Consider the following 20781-nt stretch of genomic DNA (forward strand, 5'->3'; position numbering starts at 1 on the left):
TATTAAGAATATCTGCAAATATATAACAGAAAATAGATTTCCCCGAGAAATGCATTAAATTTTACATTTGTTTCAAATTAAAGATTGTAGGGGTAAACTAGGATATGATGGCCATAGGCTGTAATTTTTTCAATAATCGCTACATAATGCGCTTTTTTAGTCATTATCAAAGATAATCGATATTTTAGACAATAGTTTATGTGCATACATTTTTCGAAATAACGATATTGTGAATCTTATATCATAATTTTACTTTGGACTGCCTGCAAAGTTTTTCATTTGTTCACTAAAAACTGTTATAACGTCGAATAAATTAACAGTCAAGCTATCGTAATCGACGTTAGACATATTATAAAGATATGTAAATTGTTATATGACCTATAATTTTTATTTTCGTTTTCGCTATTTTTTTATAAATATTATGGCCATCTTTCCGTCCCTATGGTCATCTTTTCCTTAAAAGTTGGGTAAGATGGCCAATACTTATGTTGTACTATTTTGATAATATAAAATTTCTATTAAATATTTTCCTTTTAATTTCGATAATATTACATAATTTAAGCTTCAGTGAAGATAATATGCCAAACACTATTAAAAAATAACAAAAACAAAAGTATGTTTTTTGCATTTTAAAAAACTATGACCATCTTACCCGAGTTTACCCTATGTGTCACATGCTTAGAATTCCATATGATAAGAAACTGCGTCGCAGTGTAATTAATAGAAGGAGTGCTATGCAAAGCGTCGCGCGATCGTTGTACTCTACCAATTAGTGGTGCGCACGATCGAGTAATTGAAGCTATCGGTAAGTGGCATCGTCCATTTATTCCGAACAATTTCCGTGATTCATCTCCCATACGCTTCCATCTGACATTCAAAAGAGGTATGTAAAGAGAACAACGGTACCCGCATTCGTCGTAATTAATCCACTAATTTACGACGATTTAATTACACGCTCGGCTTGTACACCAGGAGTGATCATATTTATATACCCGGGTAGAGATATATCGCGCACCAACCGAGACGCGTTACGACGATAACCTCGCGGTTTGCGTAATAACTATCGCCGCGCGATCAGCATCCGGTAATGCAATCTTTTGTTACAGCCGGTCCGCAAAAACCGTCCGCTCAGTGTGTGGTATCTGGCCCGCGACTTTACATTCCTTTTTCTCTTTCTCTCTCTCATTTTTTTTCTTTTTTTTTATGTCATACTCCGGAGAATGCACGGTGTATATACCGCCGCCGCATATAGCGGCTATTATTCCAGCCCATTTGAGCGACATGCGGACAATGAGGAATACAAGCCAGCCGCGGCTTAAGTGTTCCCCATTCAAAGTGCGAATTCTACTACAGTGCTTCTCCTTTGCCCTGGCTAACAGATTTCATAGACGTAACAATTATGTCACGTGCTGACTGCTGTCAGATCGTAACGCGACGGTTTTTGTATTGTTTTCTTATTGCAATATAATTCTACGTGAAAGAGCAATTATATAAAGAAATCATGCATCGATGTAACGTGTAATCGATCGACCGAGATTCAGATTTTATTTCCGATCCCTCTATCAAGGTCATCACGAGAAAGCGGCGATGCATCCTGATACGCGAATGTTTATTTTTTTTCACCATTTAATCAACCGTTAATTAACCTACAATTCTTTAATTATTATGTGAGAAACACGGGAAAGAGATACGCGGTAATATCGGATATTGTTTGATGAAAGCCAAAATTGATCGATAACTTCACATCGACGATTATTTCGCTCCCTCGCTAGTGCGCAACAAAAATAAATCCCGGAATCAGGTTAAACAAACGTTGCCCGGAATATAATGGTGCCCTAATGACTTGATAAGCACTCTCTCCACTGTGGTTGCCGTTGCAATAACGCGGCCGCACCGATCCCTCGAGAACGAAAGAGCGAATATCTCTCGAGTTACATACATGCCACGACGAAGAGAGTGGTAATAGCAATGATAGTAATAAAAGCAGAGATTATCATCTTAAAGTAAGCTTTCTAAAAATATACAGATATATATACTAGATATATAGATACCAGAATATTCCTAATAAGTAGGAAAATATTTATACCTGTCAAATAAATTAATAATCCAAACAAATTCTACAAAAAAATGTTCTATAAAATGAAAATATGCAATTAATAAATTTTGAATCTGAATTTCTCTGTTTCTATTAATTCGAGATTTGAATCAATTGAAACGGAATCGATTTTCTCGTTTTGTCGATCATCCATCGATAAATCACCATCGACGGGATACCCGGTAAGCGATTTACGAGCGAATGACGTGTCACGCATTGCTCCCGACGCCTGGGAGGAGCGAAAGTCGCGACGGTAATCCTCGATTGGTCGACGAACCTCACCACAACCGGTAGGCACCAAGATAATTATACCGCCGCGATAAATTAACTCGGCTTGTCACACGCCAAGCAGAACCTGTCCCGAGATACGGGCAAATCTTGTCCGATCCGCGGGATTTCACGGCAACCAATAAAGACGCTCGATTGAGTCTGAAGCGAGATACGCCGACTGATCTGATTTATAATTATCTCACAGTGTGCCTGCCATTTTGACATTGATAAGGAATTCTCGTGCGAGATTCGATAATTAAAATACATAAATATTTTAATAGTAATTAATTTTTAAATTCAAGATTTCGCCACTTGACACAGCTGAAAATCGAACTCTATGTCTCATATGAAAAATATCTTCATGCCAATGATGAGAAATATCTTTAAGCCAATATCATTAACCATATATACAACCACGTGTATTGACCATAGATTAGAAATGAACAAACATATATTATTAACTTCGTTCAAAGCAGATTAAAGGTAACCGGACTTGCTGCAGGCAAAAACAAAGATCTCATGATTACGTATACATGTCGTAATCGTGACATTAAGTCAGAGCGTGCCATTAGAAAAATCATCGCAACCATTAGCATTAGTCATAAATAATCGCCCCGAAAATTCCTCACAATCTACAATTCGATCGCACCCTTTCCCGCCGCGAGGTGATAAATTCGAGTTCACGGACATCATAATACATCCGCCCACATTCGACGTGACAAAAAATCGACCTGTTCTCGCTGTTCGTTTTAGATTCTAGATTAGACGCGTACCGTTGAACTTGTTTTTAACTGGCCAATGATCTATCGGTCAAGACATTCCATTTCCTTTCTCGAGATTCCATCATGGCGCGTTTCTTTCTGTGCGCCTATGCATTTAATTTTATTCGATCATTAGTCATGTTATTAGTATTTGAACATTTAAAAATTTGACGTTCTTTAGATTGCTAATAAATATTTAACAGCATTCAAACACACACTGATATTTGTAAGAAATATTATAACCTACTTCTATTTATGACCAATTAAAAGTGTTACTAAAATTCATCAAGCACATCGATATCCAAATATTTAAATAAAAGAGATCCCAAGTTCGAAAATTATATAAGTATTTTAGACTAAATGTTTGTTAAACCGTATGATATAAAATTCGTTAAATCTTTTCGGCATAATGATTAGGATTATTTTGAGAACGAGTCTTAGAAGAGTGATTAATATTATAATTGTCGGTTGCTATCAAAAGTGCAACTGCATCGAAAAAAAGGATTCCTTTAACGTCACATCTAGAAGGGCTTAGCTGAACTAACACGAACGTTAACTGCGTGATTTAAACCCTATGATTTTGCTTTGATGTTTATGTCTCAATCCTCTACCATAAAGAAATTGTCTTGAATTAGAAAAAAACTTCATAAACCATTTGGACTTTTACGACTCAGGTTTTTTTTTTTATTCTAGTCTCGCCTTGTTAGTACCAATATCTTTAATTATTAGAATTATCTCTTAGCTCTCTTTCTCTCACACAATAATTATGAACCATTCTCAACGAGATATTTTAGCAGTAATATGTTTACAACTACGATTATATGTTTGTAACTATATTCGGTGCCGTGCAATGGTATCGAGATGAGTTTTCTTAATTGCACACTTAAATGCTCTATAATCCTAATGACATAATCGTATAACGATAGGTTGAATGTATCAGGTATTTATTGAATTAATTAACTTTATGGTAATAAAATGACGTTGCAGATATTTTCCTTCAATCCTTTATTCGATTTTGCTTTCTTTAACCTCGCCTGTCTCTATTATATCCGCGGGCGATACACACCTGCCAAAGTGATTTTCTCAACGCAGTACATTCCTCGCGAGAATCTCGCAAATCGCGCGCCCGGCGATGTCGTTTGCACAATCGGCATTGCGAGACTAATTATCGTCGTGGATAATAGGTGCCCGCGCGGTATCGATCAAATTTCTAACCGTGGGCGTGGTATTTCGTTGCGGCTGCTGCTCACTTTTGCCAGCGAGCCTCGATCGGATTTGAAATGTCGTGGCTGCCTCGCACTTACTTCGTTGCATGTCTAACAATCTTAACTCCGCCGATCACACCGAAACGCATTACGAATACGCGATTCCAAGAAACACCGAGAGCTTATATATTTCCGCGGCATGATTCAATACCGGCTCTATTACATTAACATCCAAACGAGCGGCGCGATTTCGCGTAGGGGCGACATTATAGAAGAGAGCAAAGGTATTCCCTCTCCGCGTTCCGCGTCTCCGTATCGTCGCCGATAGCGAATCCAGTATGTAAATATATCCCGCAGAAGAGATACATCGCGCATGTGCGCTGATCTATGCATGTAGCGAAACGTGGGCGGCCGGCAGCGTACGAGCCGGCACTCAATGAACTTCTTGCGCCACGCAAGTGAATGGATCCGCGTCCGCGTGCTCTTAACAACGACGTCGACTCATTTCGCTCGGAGGGACCGGAAGTCTTCCGTCCCTCGTAAGCGTACAGGTGTGGTCGCGGCTTGCGGAGGTGCCGTGGAACGCGCGTGTTGCGAGACGTCGACGGTTCGATGACTTGTATGAAATCGGATATAGGTACACGCGGAAATGTAAATGTATAGGGAGAAATAAAGGAAGGTTACGTGTAAAATATATAATGGTATTCCTCAAATATTATTATTAAGCGCTAAGACTCGTTTATTAAAAAACGATCGAGTTCAGTGGTGAAAGAATCTCTGCTAAATAAATAGGAAATTTTATATGAAAATTCTCTTTTGATAAAATACGAAAATATTTCTATTATTAAAAATTTTTTAAAAATTATCAAATGAATGTATAGTTAGGTGAATAGGAAAAAGAAAATATATATTTGATTAATACACGGAAGGATGTGTTAATTTTCATAAAGAGACAAAACGTTAAATAATTATAATAATGTCGAAAATAATTAAATCTCTAGAAAATAGCGAATTTAGTACGTACGTGTGTTTAATCGTCCAGAGTAAAAAATCGATAATTTATGTTATTTACGATGGTATAACTGAAAGCAAGAAATATTAGATACAGAATTAATACGAGTTATCGAAAATTAATGTCAACATAGCAATATAAATTCGGAAACTTTTGCCCGATAAAACGATTATTTACTCGGCGACCTCTAGTAGTGTCTTTGTCGTTCGTGTAAATCAATCAATTTAATAAATCCCAAGGAGATCGATTAGTTTGCCAAATATTGCAGTAAAAAAAATCTTTCTCGCACGTTAAATTAAAGTTTACCATGTATGAAAAATTAATAATATAATGTCTGTACCGCATTTATATCTGTTTATATCGTACTTTACTTAATTTTTTTTAAATTGGAAGAAAAATTTATGAAGCTTATATTTCAAAGAATTAAAAAGTAACTAGCATCTTACTCTATATTTTAATTTTTTTAATGTTATTTGATAGAAAATTATTTGTATCCGTTTATATTATTTTTTATTTTATTTGCATAAAATTACAGCATTTTTTAATTTTTAAGTATCCCTTATATAATTTGACAATTTTTTTTAAGCTATTGTTAAACGACCAATGAGATTCAATAAAGAATCGTTCATATCAATTTTAATTTTACTTGTACCTTAAAGAGTTACAAAATTACATATTTTTAATTTTTAAGTACCCTTTATAAAAAATAATTTAGTTATTTTTTAAATAAAGCGGTTAACAGGATGAAATTGTTTGAACCCGTTCGTACTATTTTTTATTTTGTGTTAGCGTACAACTGTATCATTTTTTAATTTTTAATTACTCTTTATAAAAAGGTAATAGCTATTTGGCTAATTGGCTATTTTTTATCGTCAGACGGCTAACGGGATTCGACAAAAAATCCTTTATACTCGTCTGTATTTTTTATTTAGTTCATGCCTCAAACAGCACAGAACCATAGCATTCTTCAATTTTTAATTATCCTTTATAAGAACCATTTGGCTATTTTTAATTATATTATCAAGATAATTTGATCATTTTTTTTAGATAAACGATCAACGGAATACGACAAAGAATCGTTTATAACCATTTGTATCACTTTTGATATTGTTAGTATTTCAAAAAGATATACAGCATTTTTTTAAATCTTCTTAAAAGTATCCTTTATAAGAAGTATCATGATTATTTAAAAATATTGCAAAACGTGCAATGGGATTCGATAAAAAAAATTATTTGTATTTTTGAGTTCATTATTTTAAAGAATACAAAATTATAGCTTTTTACTCTTTGTTTTCTTTTTCCTGTTTTTTTTCTGTTCTTCTTTTTATTCTTTTATTAATATTTGGCCGCTTTAAAGATATCACAAAATGCTATATTCGATAGAAAAATATACCCGTTTGTAACGCTTTTGATTTTAGTATCTTAAAATGGATGTAAAATTATATATAATATAACATTTTTTAAATATATTTTATAAGGGGTAATTTAATAGTTTTTAACACATTTTTTTTCGCTACCGCCGTGTGATTCTTCGAATCTTTTCAAGTATAAAATAGGATATAAAAATGCAAATAATTCTCTGAAATTAACAAAATACATTAAATTGGAGACAAGTCATTTTTTCATCTTATACTTTCCATCCTTTAAAATATAAAGAACATAAAATCTAGCAAACAAGTACAAACAAAGTACAAACAAGGTATATTATTAATCTTTAATTTTAAAATTAATTTAAATTAATTTAAAATCAAGCATCAGGTTTACATCGACTTTAATTACTTCACAAATTAACGTTTCAATTAACTCGCCATTTACACGCTAGCTGTATCGCTTACTAGCAACGCAATTCACCGTTACGTAAGCATGTGTGGTTGTATTAAATCTCCTCGCGAGGTGTAACCGTGGAGAGATACCACGAGGAATGGGGAGAAGGGGAGAAGGAACGAATGGGGAAGCAGAGCAAGGCATATTGTAAGGTGCAATCATATAAGGGAACCCACGCTTCGTGATCCTTCGATATTCATATTCAAATCAATGCCTCCTCCATCTCGAATGTAGAATTATAATAAACTGAAATCAATATTTTATGCTGAATTGATAAAGAGAAAGAGAGACAAATATATTTTATTTTTAAACAATTTTTAGTCATTGTAACTAATAGTAATAATTATACTGCAAAGAAATATTGTGAAATATTCAAAGTAACGTCGAATAATAGGTAGATCGCTCATAGTATAGTATTACTACCTAATCTATCTTAAACTAGTTACTTAGAATCTAGTCGTTATATAGTCAAAGCGAGAATACCGCGTTCACGCACAATTTTACGTTTCCAATAAATGATCATCTCAATGGGTTTATCGACCCTCTAAAAGATTACAGGGGAAGACGTTTTCCGAACGTGATCGATAAAACACGATGGCCGCGGTAATTGCAGGTCCGTCAATTCCCAAAATCATAGTGATTCGACGGTCTCACAAAATTGTGTGTCACTAGAAGCCGCTCGGTAATTATCGCCCGAGCGCGAACGAGCGACATAAATTGTCAACGTGTATAATTAGCAGCCGGCCACCGCGTCCTTGAGTAATCAGCAATTAAGTGGCGCGTAATTGCCTAATACCTGCCCGTCACTCGGACAACTATCGTGTGATAAAATCACTGACCGCCGGCCGCGGGCCATCTTCAAACAGGTATATGTGTATACGTGTATGTACAAATACATCGCTTGTCTTGTTCGCCGGTTCCTTCAAGCACCTTTTCGTCGACCATCGCCTTTCAAACAGGTAGCGACCGATTTTTTCATGGTCGACATGAAACCGAATCTTTTTTATTCTTTTTTAACTTATTGCAAAAAAAGCAGAGAATTAACGAGTTAAGAATAAGTCAAAGTAAAGAGATGCCCCGCGTTTGAGAATATTAATTAATTTATATTTAACTTGAGACTTTGTTTGATTTTAATTTGATTAATATAATTATGCTCTTTTAAGACAGAAGGTCAATCACTAATTGAACTATGCACTATCTTATAAATGTAGTATTCATAGAATGCGGAGAAAATACCAACAGAATAGGAAGAAAGTGTTATAATAACCGTACAAAAAAGGCAATAAGTTAGTGTGTGCCAGTTATCGAAATATTATAGAAAGAAAAAAGTCTTCACTCGAAAAAATATTTTACTAATGTAGATAGATTTCTAGATGTCTCAATTAAAATTTATTGCTACTTTTTATATCTGTTAGAATATTATTTGTCACATATAGAACTTATAGCAGCAATATTCTAGCAATACCTCTAGAAAATTTATAATAATATAGTCCCATTGCCAAATATTAATCACAAATATAATTGTCCTTGACAATAGGCCTTAAAGATAGGCATTACAGACAAATTTTCTGTCTAAATTACACACTAATAGTACAGATATAAATTCTGTCTCTGTCATTTAAATTGATTAAGTGCAAAATATATGCAATATCACAGTATTTGCTAATAATTTATCTGTTTCAGTTAATTTTTTACACCTAGAAAATTTTAGTTGAAGTTGCAAGATAATTTTTTTGAGTGTTGAGAAGGATATTTGAACCATTGATTGATAAATATTAAGATATCGAAGAAGGACTAATAGAGAAACATATGAATTGTATTGAAAACCGGATATAATCCACGAGATAAAAGCAAGACATGTTCAAAGGATTAATAATGATCAAATGATAAAGCTGGCATAGCAAAGACCTATCGGTACAGAAAAAGGACCGTTGAGACCCTACGGCGAGATAATATGCGCCGAGATTTGCAAATACTTGGCATACAAGAGACAAGTTCAAGCAGTCAAAAACCTGTAATATTAGGGATAATAATAATTATAATCCTGAGTTGTCGTCAAAATATATATCAGGAAAAACATTTTCTCATCCGCCGATTCTGAAAACAGAATTTATTTCGAGATTTACATCAAAAACTATCTCGATGCTGGTGGTCCATTTCTCGTTCCGACAAATGGGCACAACAAACGACACGCGCGTAGGTAAAACGCGTGCAAATTAGTCACCGATCTTCAGGCTTGCACACGTTGATTCCTACGCACGCGTGCGTAGCAGGCCACGAGAGAGTCAGACGGACGGCTCCGGATCACGTCGCAAGCCGTGCGTAGGCACGGCCGACAACAGACACACACTCCATTCACTTGGCGCCACATTCATTCATAGGGCTGGAGAATGCGTCCTGGCAAACGCGGGCTGGTTGTACGTCGACGATTCCGTTCTAGCGCCGCCGCAATCGGCGTCACCATTGACATCGGCCAGCCTCTGTTCAAAACCGGTAAGATCATTCTTGCTGCCCTGATAATCCGCCTAACTTCCAGTCCGCCTGTGCTTTTGCTGTCACACGAAGACAATATGCATACTACGTACCATTGTTCCCGGTAATGCAATAGTGATCATAATATGGAGTTTTAATCGGACAAAACAGACATTCATATTTTGAATTAAATATAGAAAATAAAAATAAAGATTATGTGACCATACAGATATTATTTCGTCAGCGATTAAAATAAAAATCGTACATATACATAACATAGTGCAATTTAGCAGTTAACTTACATATAAGTTTTCACAATAAATGATCGATCTATTTGCGTTATTGCTATGCGTGTGCGTAAATATTTACATATATAGGCCGTATAAATCGAAAACCTACGTAATTTTACTGGCATTTTCTTATGAAAAAAAAAATAATATTCAAAATATCTCACTCTCAATGCGAGATAGAGCACCTGCGAGTAGATATTAGCGATCTGGAAGGAAAAGGTCGCCAATGGCTGTCAGAATGTCCGGGTGCGCGAGGTTATCCGTGTCACAGATCAACACTATTTGTTCTGAATTCCCTGTCGGCGAGCGGCTGATCCAGGCGAATGGAAAACAGATACCACGAAACCGGCAGTCGACAGAGAAAAGAGAGAGAAGGAGATAAAAACTTGCTCTAGAAGAGAAGACAATACGTCAATTATTCTTTACGTTCGATACGACCGTGACCCCGACGAATACCCAAAATCGTTTCTTTCGTACCTGAAAATCCATAGGTACAAGATTCAAGTGTTCAATTATCTCGCGCCTAGACGACTATCCATTTACAAGCTCGCCGTTGAATAAATTATCAGCGTACGCGTGCACGCATGCATGCACATGAAACGTTGCGTGTCACCTATGCGGATACCTATAATTTAGCGTTATAATAACTAGTTGCACACAGCCGCCTTCGTCGAGGCGCCGCATGCATTGTTCATCGACAGCAGGACAATGACATGAACGCAGGTAGAGATGAGCGAAGATGCGACGGAGACGCGAAGATTTCTCTCGAGGAAATTTTCATCTCGAATCCTGCCTCTTCCCTGCCACACTGCACGTCCTCTTTTTACCACCTTTCCGATCTGTAGTTTACCGTTACAAAAGCCCATCGCCCACGTGTCTGCCCGGCCCCCTCTGAGCACAATCGAGCGCGCAAGCGACCGTCGTCGATTCATCGATTCAGCGAGACTGATCAAACCTTTTGATGCTAAATATTGCTAGAGATCTTTATGCAGCAGGTGCATGTCTGTCTTTCGAGTCACGCTAATAAAAATAGAAAATATGCATAATACACTTGGATATTAATAATATATTTTACAATTATTATAACTTGTATAAAGAATAAAATTAGCCCTCAAACTGAACACGTTTTTTGGCACCATAATCCTGGACGCGTGGATAACTGGACTCCGAGTTAACTTTTGTACTCTAAAATTACTTAAAATTTTTTTTTTTAAGTTACACATCTTCTTTTAAGTTTAAACTAAAAGTTTACGTAGTAGAGTTAAAGAAAAAATATTTTTAAATATTATATTTTTGTTATTTGTTAGATCAACATTTGGAAACATAGATGTTTTATATAAAAATTAATAAAAATTTGAAAAAATAATTTTGAATTAAAAGGCTTCCAGGAATTTTTAGTTCAAAGTTCAAAGTTTACGAAAAAAATATTACATGTCCACGGCTTTAAAAAAATATAATTATTTGAATGATCGAAAAAGGGTAATTTTCAGGTATAAAAAAATGTTTTTTCTGAGGAAAAAATTTTTTTTAATCTTCAAGTGATTTATTTGAAAAAAACGTGAAAACAAAATGTAATTTACATTACAATCTACAGTATAAAAATTAATTAATACATACAACCCCTGTTTGTTGCTCGTTATCATTAACAAAAGATACTTTTAGCATGAAAATAAATGAACACAATAGAAATTAAAACAATTTGTTTCCTTTTTGGGGAAATTATCATTGTAAATTTATAACTTATTTTTATAAAAAACGATTAACAGCAAAAAACAATATTTAAAAAAAAATTTACTTTTTCTTCCTTTCTTATTTAATATACATAAAGCGAATACATGGGTCATTTATGTCCGCTTCAGATTTAGATTCGCCAGCACTTTGCACTGAATGAACTGTTTAAATTGTTAAATTTGTCCTTTCAGTTATAAGTCCCTTTTGACACAAACTCAAGATGTGTTTAACCAAATTGAAAAAAATTCTTACATGTACAGATTTTAATAAAATTTAAGTTAAAAATTTTCAAAACTATATTATATGTTTTCCTTTTTTTAAACTATACAAGTTAGTGGGCATTAAATGTGTGTATAATAATTATATATAAGAAATAACTTATCAAATGATCCGCGGAATGTTAGTTTACCAGATATATAACAGCTAATAAATATTTGTTGTTAACGAGTAAATATTTATTTGCAGCGTTAGACAGAGCCGAAAAATAATCTCCCGAGAAGCAGCCAACGAGAAACGCTAAGGAAGAATTTAATCGCATGATATGCGTACGTGCTCGTGCGATATCTTCTCGATTTCACATTTCACATTCAGCATTTGCAACAAGACTAACAATGAACCGCAATTTATTCAACGTTAATCTTTTAAGCAAAAATTTGCAAAATACATTGATATAAGGTAAAATATTATCAATGTTTTCCATTGGCTTAAACTATTATCAATATGTAACAACGCATTTATCAAGAAATTTATTCTTAATACTTGATAAATTGATACTTTTAATTTACAATATCGAGAGCGCTCCAAAAATGAACAATCTCTAGCGAAAATTTAGAAACGCATTAATCACGCGCGGAGGCGTTTAGTATGTATCCAATCTTAGTAGGTAGGTAGATAGATAGATAGGTAAGGGATCCCCAGATATCAAGGCATACCAGGAAAGTTACCAAGTTACCGAGAAAGCTTCGTAGCGACATTCGATCTCATCTACAATACTCGTGACGGCACTGCTCGTTGAATGCCAGAAGGTGGCAATAATCTGCACGTGTCGCGAATAATTTGCGGACAGAAGCACGCGCGAACGAAATCGGAGAGAATATGCACCATGATGCATCACGGAGAACGCGGTGTAATGTCGGCCGACTCTTGTAAACACGTGAGTCGTCCGCGACCTTCGTCGCGAGATCTAGACTGACATCTATCACCGGTTTATCTTTTGTAGCGTGGCATGAACATTCAAATATTTTATAAGTGATATACATGGCATGTAAAAGTAATAATGATATTATTTATATATTATGCATCCCAACTTTTCGTCAAAAAATTAAATAATTAATATTTATAATATATGATTAATAACATGCGTGTAAAGTTAAACATAAAAATATATGTCTATGTAAAATCATCATGAATAATTTATATTTATATATATTTCTTTTTTTTGAAATAATGTTTTTTTATTAAGCTAGCACTTCATTTTTAAAATTTCAAGATAATAAAGTTCTCCAAAAAGTTATAAAGTTGCTGATATGTTTTACAAAGAGTTTTATCGATTAAACGTCAAACAAAAATAGAGATCCGAAAATACGAAATGTCAGATTTCATATTTTTACAACACGAAAATTAGTCATAACTTTTTTATTTCACTAAAGATAGATTAAACTCTAATACTTTTTAATAGAATTCTCTTAAAAGACGCTATTCAGAACCTTAAAAAATCAAACTAAAAAAATTGTAAGTCTAATAAAATTCTAATAAATTTTAATTCTAAATGAAATATCGCAACAATCCTTTCAAAATCGATTTTAACGGGTAACTTTAACAATAATCATTAGAATTTTTTAAAAGAACTATCCAATACTATCTAAAGAAATTGTTCATTTTCTGAGAAAAATATTTTATAAATATTTCTCCTTTTTTATGGAATAAACCTTAAAAATTTTTATTCTAGAAACGAACATATTTTTCACAGAATAAAAAATAATTAGTTAATAATTTTAGCTACTAACATTTTTTTCTTTTTTGTTCTAATTTTTTAAAAATTGAAGATGAGAGAGAGAGAGAAAGACATAAATCCATTATTATGAGTCTTCAAAACTTAAAAACTTATAAAAACTATATACGGATATCTAAGATTGTGCAATTTCATTTCCTTCCAATATGAAACTTAACAACTAACTTGAACGGAAGAGAAAGATCGAACAATCAATTTTTCCCGGGATTCAACCGCAGATCCGTGAAATCATGTCAAGGAACACAGCTACGCGTCCTACGGATCCTGTAATTGATTTCAAGCTTTGTCAAAACAGTTCTTTAAGGCAATTCATCACAACTTCCGTTTCTTTCCGCTTATTATAAAACAAGATAGAAACAAAAACATATGAGTAAGAGAGAGGGGAGAGAAGAGAGGAGAAGGAGGAAAAAGAGGGAGGGAGCGGAAAGGGAGAGAAGAAGAGAAGGCGAGATTACGTTCGTTATCGTTTTTAATGATCAAAATAAAAATGAGTTTTAAATTGTCGCATTACTTTTAAGTGTTTCTTTATTCTCACCTATCAATTCTGAAATATCAAGATGATATCTTTTTACAGCACTCTCTGATAAAGTTGTCGATAACGTGATCTCGCAATATACTATTTCAATTTAAAAAAAAAACATTAAATATCTTTAAATTGATGTGTCTAACGTTCTCTTTTGGAAGACGATGCATATGAGTCTCTAACTTTGAAAATCCAACAGCGCTCGATTATCGGCACTTCATATCAGACATGATATGGCAAGTGGTGGCTATAATAAATCATCGAATCACACTATGCAGGGAAAGCATCTATGAGAGAACTGTTAGAGAATGTCCAACTCTTTGATCCGCACAAGCGGAAAACGGTGCGGCTGATAACAATCAATAATGAAAATATTAATTATTATTTGTTGCCCGTGCCTTTCAATTTATTTTGCTATAGTATCGTGCTAGCATCGTTCTGTTCCACGAAAGTGACGAAACCGTTGGATTTCCCTCGCCGACAATAAATCACGAAAGATTCCGCTCCTATAAAACTTGCTCGCGAAGATAAGTAGTCCTACTTGAGCGGATCCTTTATGGCTAGATAGAACGATTGTATAAAATGTGTGTACCAGAAATAAATGGTAATAAACGGTAATAACTAACAAGGGAAGTTATGGAAAGTATCCCCCTCCGATTTTAATGCGCTTTGAATATCTTGTAGTCTAACAAAGTCAAAATAGAAGACACGTATTTTTTTATACGTTCTATATTATTTATACGTCGAAATATAAAAACCGATTTTTTTTCAAGAGAGTGTTTCACATTCTTAACGGCCATAAGGGCACGTATAAAAAAATACGTGTCTTCTATTTTGACCTAGACTACAACATATTCAAAGCGCATTAAAATCGGAGGGGAACACTTCTATACCTTCTCTTGTAAGTCTAATATGCGAAACATCAGGTTTTTATATCACAACGAATTCGTCATTTTTTGCATATCAAAGCACACGAGAGAGAGAGAGAGAGAGAGAGAGAGAGAGAGAGAGGGGAGGGAAGAGCGGACGATTGCTGGAGAAGAGGATCGATGTATACACATGTGACCAATTGCTTGTTGCAGTATGTTATTGCGTCAGACGTTTATTTCCGAATAATTTATTGTCGCAATCCTGCGGCTCTTTATAGCGCCGTAAATCAAATTAAAAGATTTAAAGGGAAAATTCGAAAGTCACGAATTTTATGCGCGGTAAAATATCGTGCCAACTCCGGTGTGACGTCTCTAATCCAAGTAACATTTAAAGTATAGTTTATCAACCACTTTTAATTGATCCTTTTAACGCGTCCCGCTCACTGAAATAACACACTCGAAATATAAAAAAAAAATTATTACAGTCACCGCAAAATTTTATAGCAAAAATATAATACGTCCATTCGCAAACGTCAAGCGTCCTCGTTCATGTTTAATAACATCACTTTGGTTCCTACAGGTCTATTCTCATCAACGTTGGTTCATCAAGCGGTATCATGTTGCTGGTGTTGACAAAAGCCATGAAAAGTTCGGTAGACCCGTATTATCCCCACGAGAGAAAGAGGAGCATACCCATCAACTTGTACATCTCTTCGCGCAACCATCTTCGCAGGGTGCGGTAACCACCATCTCATTATGTCTCGTGCATAACACCTGCGTTGCACCCTCGAAAGGATGTAAAGTTCGTGACTTTTGCGCATCATCGTCATATTCGATGTCCGCGTGCAAGCAAACCTCGCAAGGTGAGAGGAAAGTCGATACGCCAGTGGACTTAATGAAATCGTAGGTGTTGAATCGGAAAGTTGATATTGCGCGACGCAGAGAGATGAAAGAAGAATGGATCTGGCAGAATCAGTGGAATAAATTTTTATTTCAAAATTTGAAAATTACTTTAAACTTCTACAGTGATTGACGAAAAATCTCGCGCGACAAAAGCGCTATTTCTCCGTGAAATATATTAAAAACAGGCGTGCAAAATTTCGGATCGAATTTTTGTCAATCTCAAACGAGAAGTTTAATTTTTTGTTAAATCTTTAATTATACAATATTTAGAATCAACTGGTGATGCATCAAGTGACGTGAGTATAATATCCATATTTAAAGAATCTTATCGAAGCTGTATTAATAAATTAAAAATTGTTATTCGGTCGTATTGTATTGATGTCGCGCGCAACAATAATGACGACGCAAACACGGATTTTTTTAATCTCACATGTGTCGTGAATTCACATCTTATAAGTTAGCGGAACAAAATTCAAATTAATATTTTTATTTGTCGCTCATTTGTTGCTAAAAAATTGTCAAAAAGAAATTTGTTTGCTCTGTAAGTTTCTTTAAAAAATAATGTTCCGCTAAAGGAAGATTAACAATAAGTTAGCAGGTGTATAACTGCGTTTAATTATATTATACGCATACATATAATATAGATTTAATTAATATTATTAAATATGATTATTTAATATTAATTAAATCTATATTATAATATTAATAATAATTAATATTATTTAAATATATATTAAAATAATATTAAATATATTAAAATGTACATTGTAATAGTTTGTATTTTGTATTTAGAATTATCTCGTCACTCTATATCATATTAACGTTTAATGATACATTTTTAAAATTAATTTAGAATTGAGTTTTTTTCGTGAAAATGTCCAGACAAAACACAAGTTCTAAAATAATCAACAGTTGAAAAAGCAGGTCTTTTCATAGACCTAGATTTAATGTTTGAAATACTGAACTATGTAATATAAATTCAACATATGTTTCTAAATTAATTTTAAATAGATTGTATTTAAAAAAAAATTTAAAATTTACGTTTTATAGATATAATATTAAAAAGAGAAGCGCGCGATTATTTTTTGGGCACGCAAAACTGAATGGTTTTACTTGACATTTTAAGTTATACATACATAAGATAATAGATAATATGACAGCTTATGTAATAATTTATACATACCTATGATAGAAAGGATTCAGTACACGAATATTAACAGAATATATAAAAATGTAATATAATATCTTTTCATAACTAAAGTTCTTATGTATTTCTAACCCTGGATAAAGAAAAAAGAAAAGACTCGAGAAAGTTAAAAAACAAAAAGCCGCTATTAGTCACATTATCAATTTTGACGGGAATGATAATGATTTGCCAAGTTAATACTAATAGTTTAGGGTGCTCCATAGTTAAAATTGATGATGATTTGTATAAATGATTTGTCTTATAAAAGCGTCGTTACTGTTAAAATTTTCATTGCGTATATTCATGCATTTGAACATGTGCTAAAATCAATTTTGAGATTTATCTTCGGATTCCATCTGTTTTATCGGGATGAAAGAATTAGGACAAGCTTATTTCTTGTGAGTTGTAAATATGTGAATTGTTAGATCTGTCGCGTTTGAAAAAGATTTCTTGCATACATCACATTGATAGCTTGAAGGAGTCTTTTCCTTTTTTTCTTTTGAAATTAAAGATGTCCTTTCTTCTTTTGTTGACTTGTCATGCTTCTGAAACACTACAAAAAGCCATTTTAACTATATTATTTTAGATAAATAGTATTATATATTTATATGTATTATAAATACATACATAGCAGTTCGTACAACTTATACAGAAAAAAATTAAATATAAGAATCTGAGCCTTGGACTGTAATTTAAAAACTTTTCATTTTTACATGATATTTTCAGTCGTTAAACTTGTAACATTATTTACATACATATTTCACTTGTTATAGCCAAATGTCTATAGATTATTATAAAAATAATACATTATAAAATAATAAAAATTGTACACTATATATATAATGTAAAAATTGTATAACTATATATAATAATTTGTATTTTAAATTAGAATTATCTCATCATTAGCGCTTAATGGCATATTTTTAAGATTAATTTAGAATCGATTTTTTCTCTATAAAAATATCCCATCAGTTTTTGAGTAAATGGCAATTGAAAATCAAAAGAATTTTTTTATAAGTCTATTTTAAATGGTGCAAAGAATAAAATGTTTTTTTTAATTATTTTAACTTTTTAAAAAGACTCTACTTTAAAAAAATTTTAATTTTAATTTTATAGATGTATAATATTGAAAAGAGAAGTGATTATTTCGCGCGCGCATAAAAGAATAATTTTGCTTAACATTTTTGTAAAAACAAAATTGATTCTAACTTATACGCTAGATACAAAATAATATATTATATAATTCACATACATATTAATGATAGAATAATTTTAATTATAAATTTTTTAATGTATTCATTAATATTTTGTGCGTATACGCATATATCTACGTATCTATATCGACCGAAATTATTAAATCACGATGACTTCGAGCGCGAGTATTTTCTCACCAGAGTCAATGCAGAAATATTAACAGAAATATATCAGAAATATAATATAATATCCTTTCATAACTGAAGCTCTTGCGAATCTTCGATCGAGGATAAAAAAAAGAACAAAACTTGAAAAAGTTGAAAAAAAAAAACAGGAAGCCGTTGGTCGGTCGTCATTGTCAATTCGAACTAATTCTGGGAATGAGTCGCCTATTTAATGCCGCTTAGTTTAGTGCGGACCATTATTTATAACAAAAATTGTATGAATTTGAAGTATTTTATAAGATTATCATTACTTTTAAAAAATTCATCGTGTACGATGCATTTAAACAAGCACTGAAAACATTTTTCTCTTTCTGGCTTAATTTGTCCGTTTATTTTGGCGGGATGAGCTAGAAGTAATATTATATACTTACCTAATTTTGTTTATTATGATCTTCTAACATGTGAGCCATGTAACTAGTTATTGTATAGAATCTTCTTTGGCACATGCTACAACAAATTACTGGTATTTGAGGCTCTCGATTCTTGTTATAGGGGTTCATTCCTGACACTAGAAAAAATAATTTTTTTTAACTAATATTTTAGATAAACTATTGTTCTAAATAAATCGCATATTTATCTTATAAGCACACAAATTCGTATAATTTATACAGAAAAAAAATTAAATGCAGAAATCTAACAATAAATTTGAAACTATGAATTGTAATTTAAAAACTTATAATTTTTAAATTTCAGTACCTTACACTTCTACGGTTAACCTTGAAACATTTTATATGTTCATATTTCGATATGTTATGTTTAAATTTCTGCAGATAAAGATTATTTTGTTGTATTTCTTTGTCTTTTTTATATCTTTTTTTATTATATTTATTTATATTATTGTTGTGTTTCAATTATTAAAATTACCGTTAACCTTTGGCAACTCTGAAAACATTTAACTTCAAACAAATAATTCCGAATCAATATTAACAAATTTTTTACATTTCTTTGTTTCTCGTAAAGTTAGATTGCCTTTTTTCAAAATGTTATGCCACATTCGTAGAGATATATAAGAATCTAAATTGAGATTATTAAGAATTTAAATTAAGATAATTTTCTTTTAAAACGTGAGTTAGGCTGAGAGTTTAAAAGAGTAAAAAGACTAATAACTTGCAATTTTTAAATTTATTTATATTTAAAAAATTAGATTATTCAAATCGGTTTTACTTTGTTGATTTTATAAAAGAACATTATTATTATATTACGGCTTGTATTATATATTCTTATACTATTTAAAATTTACTTTTATTTTTCTTATCAAAATTTTAAATGCCAATGTATAAAAATTAAAAGTTTATAATATACATATATTATAATAAAATAATGTAAAAATATTATACATATGATTTTCTTACTTTTTCAGTGCTTATTTCTCCGTATAGTGTGTTAAATAAATTGCTTATGTAATTTATTTTACACTAACTTTGCTACTTGTCACACTTGTAACGTCTCACTTTGTACTGCCAGGCAACTGCCACTCGCCACAGTTAAATTTGATGTTACAAGGACGAATAAACACAAGAAGATATTCAATGTTTATATGTTTGTGATTGCTTTTACTCCCGACTCCCGACTGCTGCCAATATATGATTGCTAACTATTTTATTTCCGTAGAATTTATATAATATATCATACGCGCAACAAATCACTAGTTGAAATATAAATATTTAAAGTAAATTAAAGATTTTAGTTTAGTGAAGCTTGACATCTGTTTTCGAATGCGAAATAATTTTTAATGTTACAATTTTCATCGACAGTATAAAAGATCATATGAAAATTAAGATCGATGAAAGTAATAGACTAAATGATGGAAATAGACGCAAAATTATATGCGAGAGAGTTACTATTATTTTTTTATAATAGTTTTTATTATCTTAACGTTTTACGTAGCTATGTGTAGTAGAATATTTATTACATTATCGAGACATTTAACATGATCTCATTGTCAGTGTATTACTTATTGAATATTAAACATTTTTACATTAATTAAACACACTAATTCTTAATTTTTTTCTAAATAAATAAAAAGAAGTACAAATTGCGATCCTTTTTAAAAATTTTAATTTATACTTTTGATTATGTATGACAAGTAATTAGATTTTAAAATTATGTAAAAATGTTAGTTTTTTCGTAATGTGTTAATTTTGTAGAATAATGCTATTATACTTTTATTATTTTATTATGTTAATAATAAGTGTCATGTATTGTTATTAT

General features: G+C 32.3%; 1 long non-coding RNA gene across 1 annotated transcript; it reads right to left on the minus strand.

The window, feature by feature from the left end:
• Positions 1-16034: 16034 nt before the first annotated feature.
• LOC140668132 (uncharacterized) lies at positions 16035-20083 on the minus strand. The gene is made up of 3 exons (XR_012047129.1): positions 19923-20083; positions 18942-19078; positions 16035-17705 (listed from the first exon to the last, which is right to left on the minus strand). It is a non-coding gene; the product is annotated as an uncharacterized lncRNA (long non-coding RNA).
• Positions 20084-20781: the final 698 nt, after the last annotated feature.

The sequence above is a fragment of the Anoplolepis gracilipes genome, chromosome 1 (assembly GCF_047496725.1).
Source record: "Anoplolepis gracilipes chromosome 1, ASM4749672v1, whole genome shotgun sequence".
Classification (NCBI taxonomy): domain Eukaryota; kingdom Metazoa; phylum Arthropoda; class Insecta; order Hymenoptera; family Formicidae; genus Anoplolepis; species Anoplolepis gracilipes.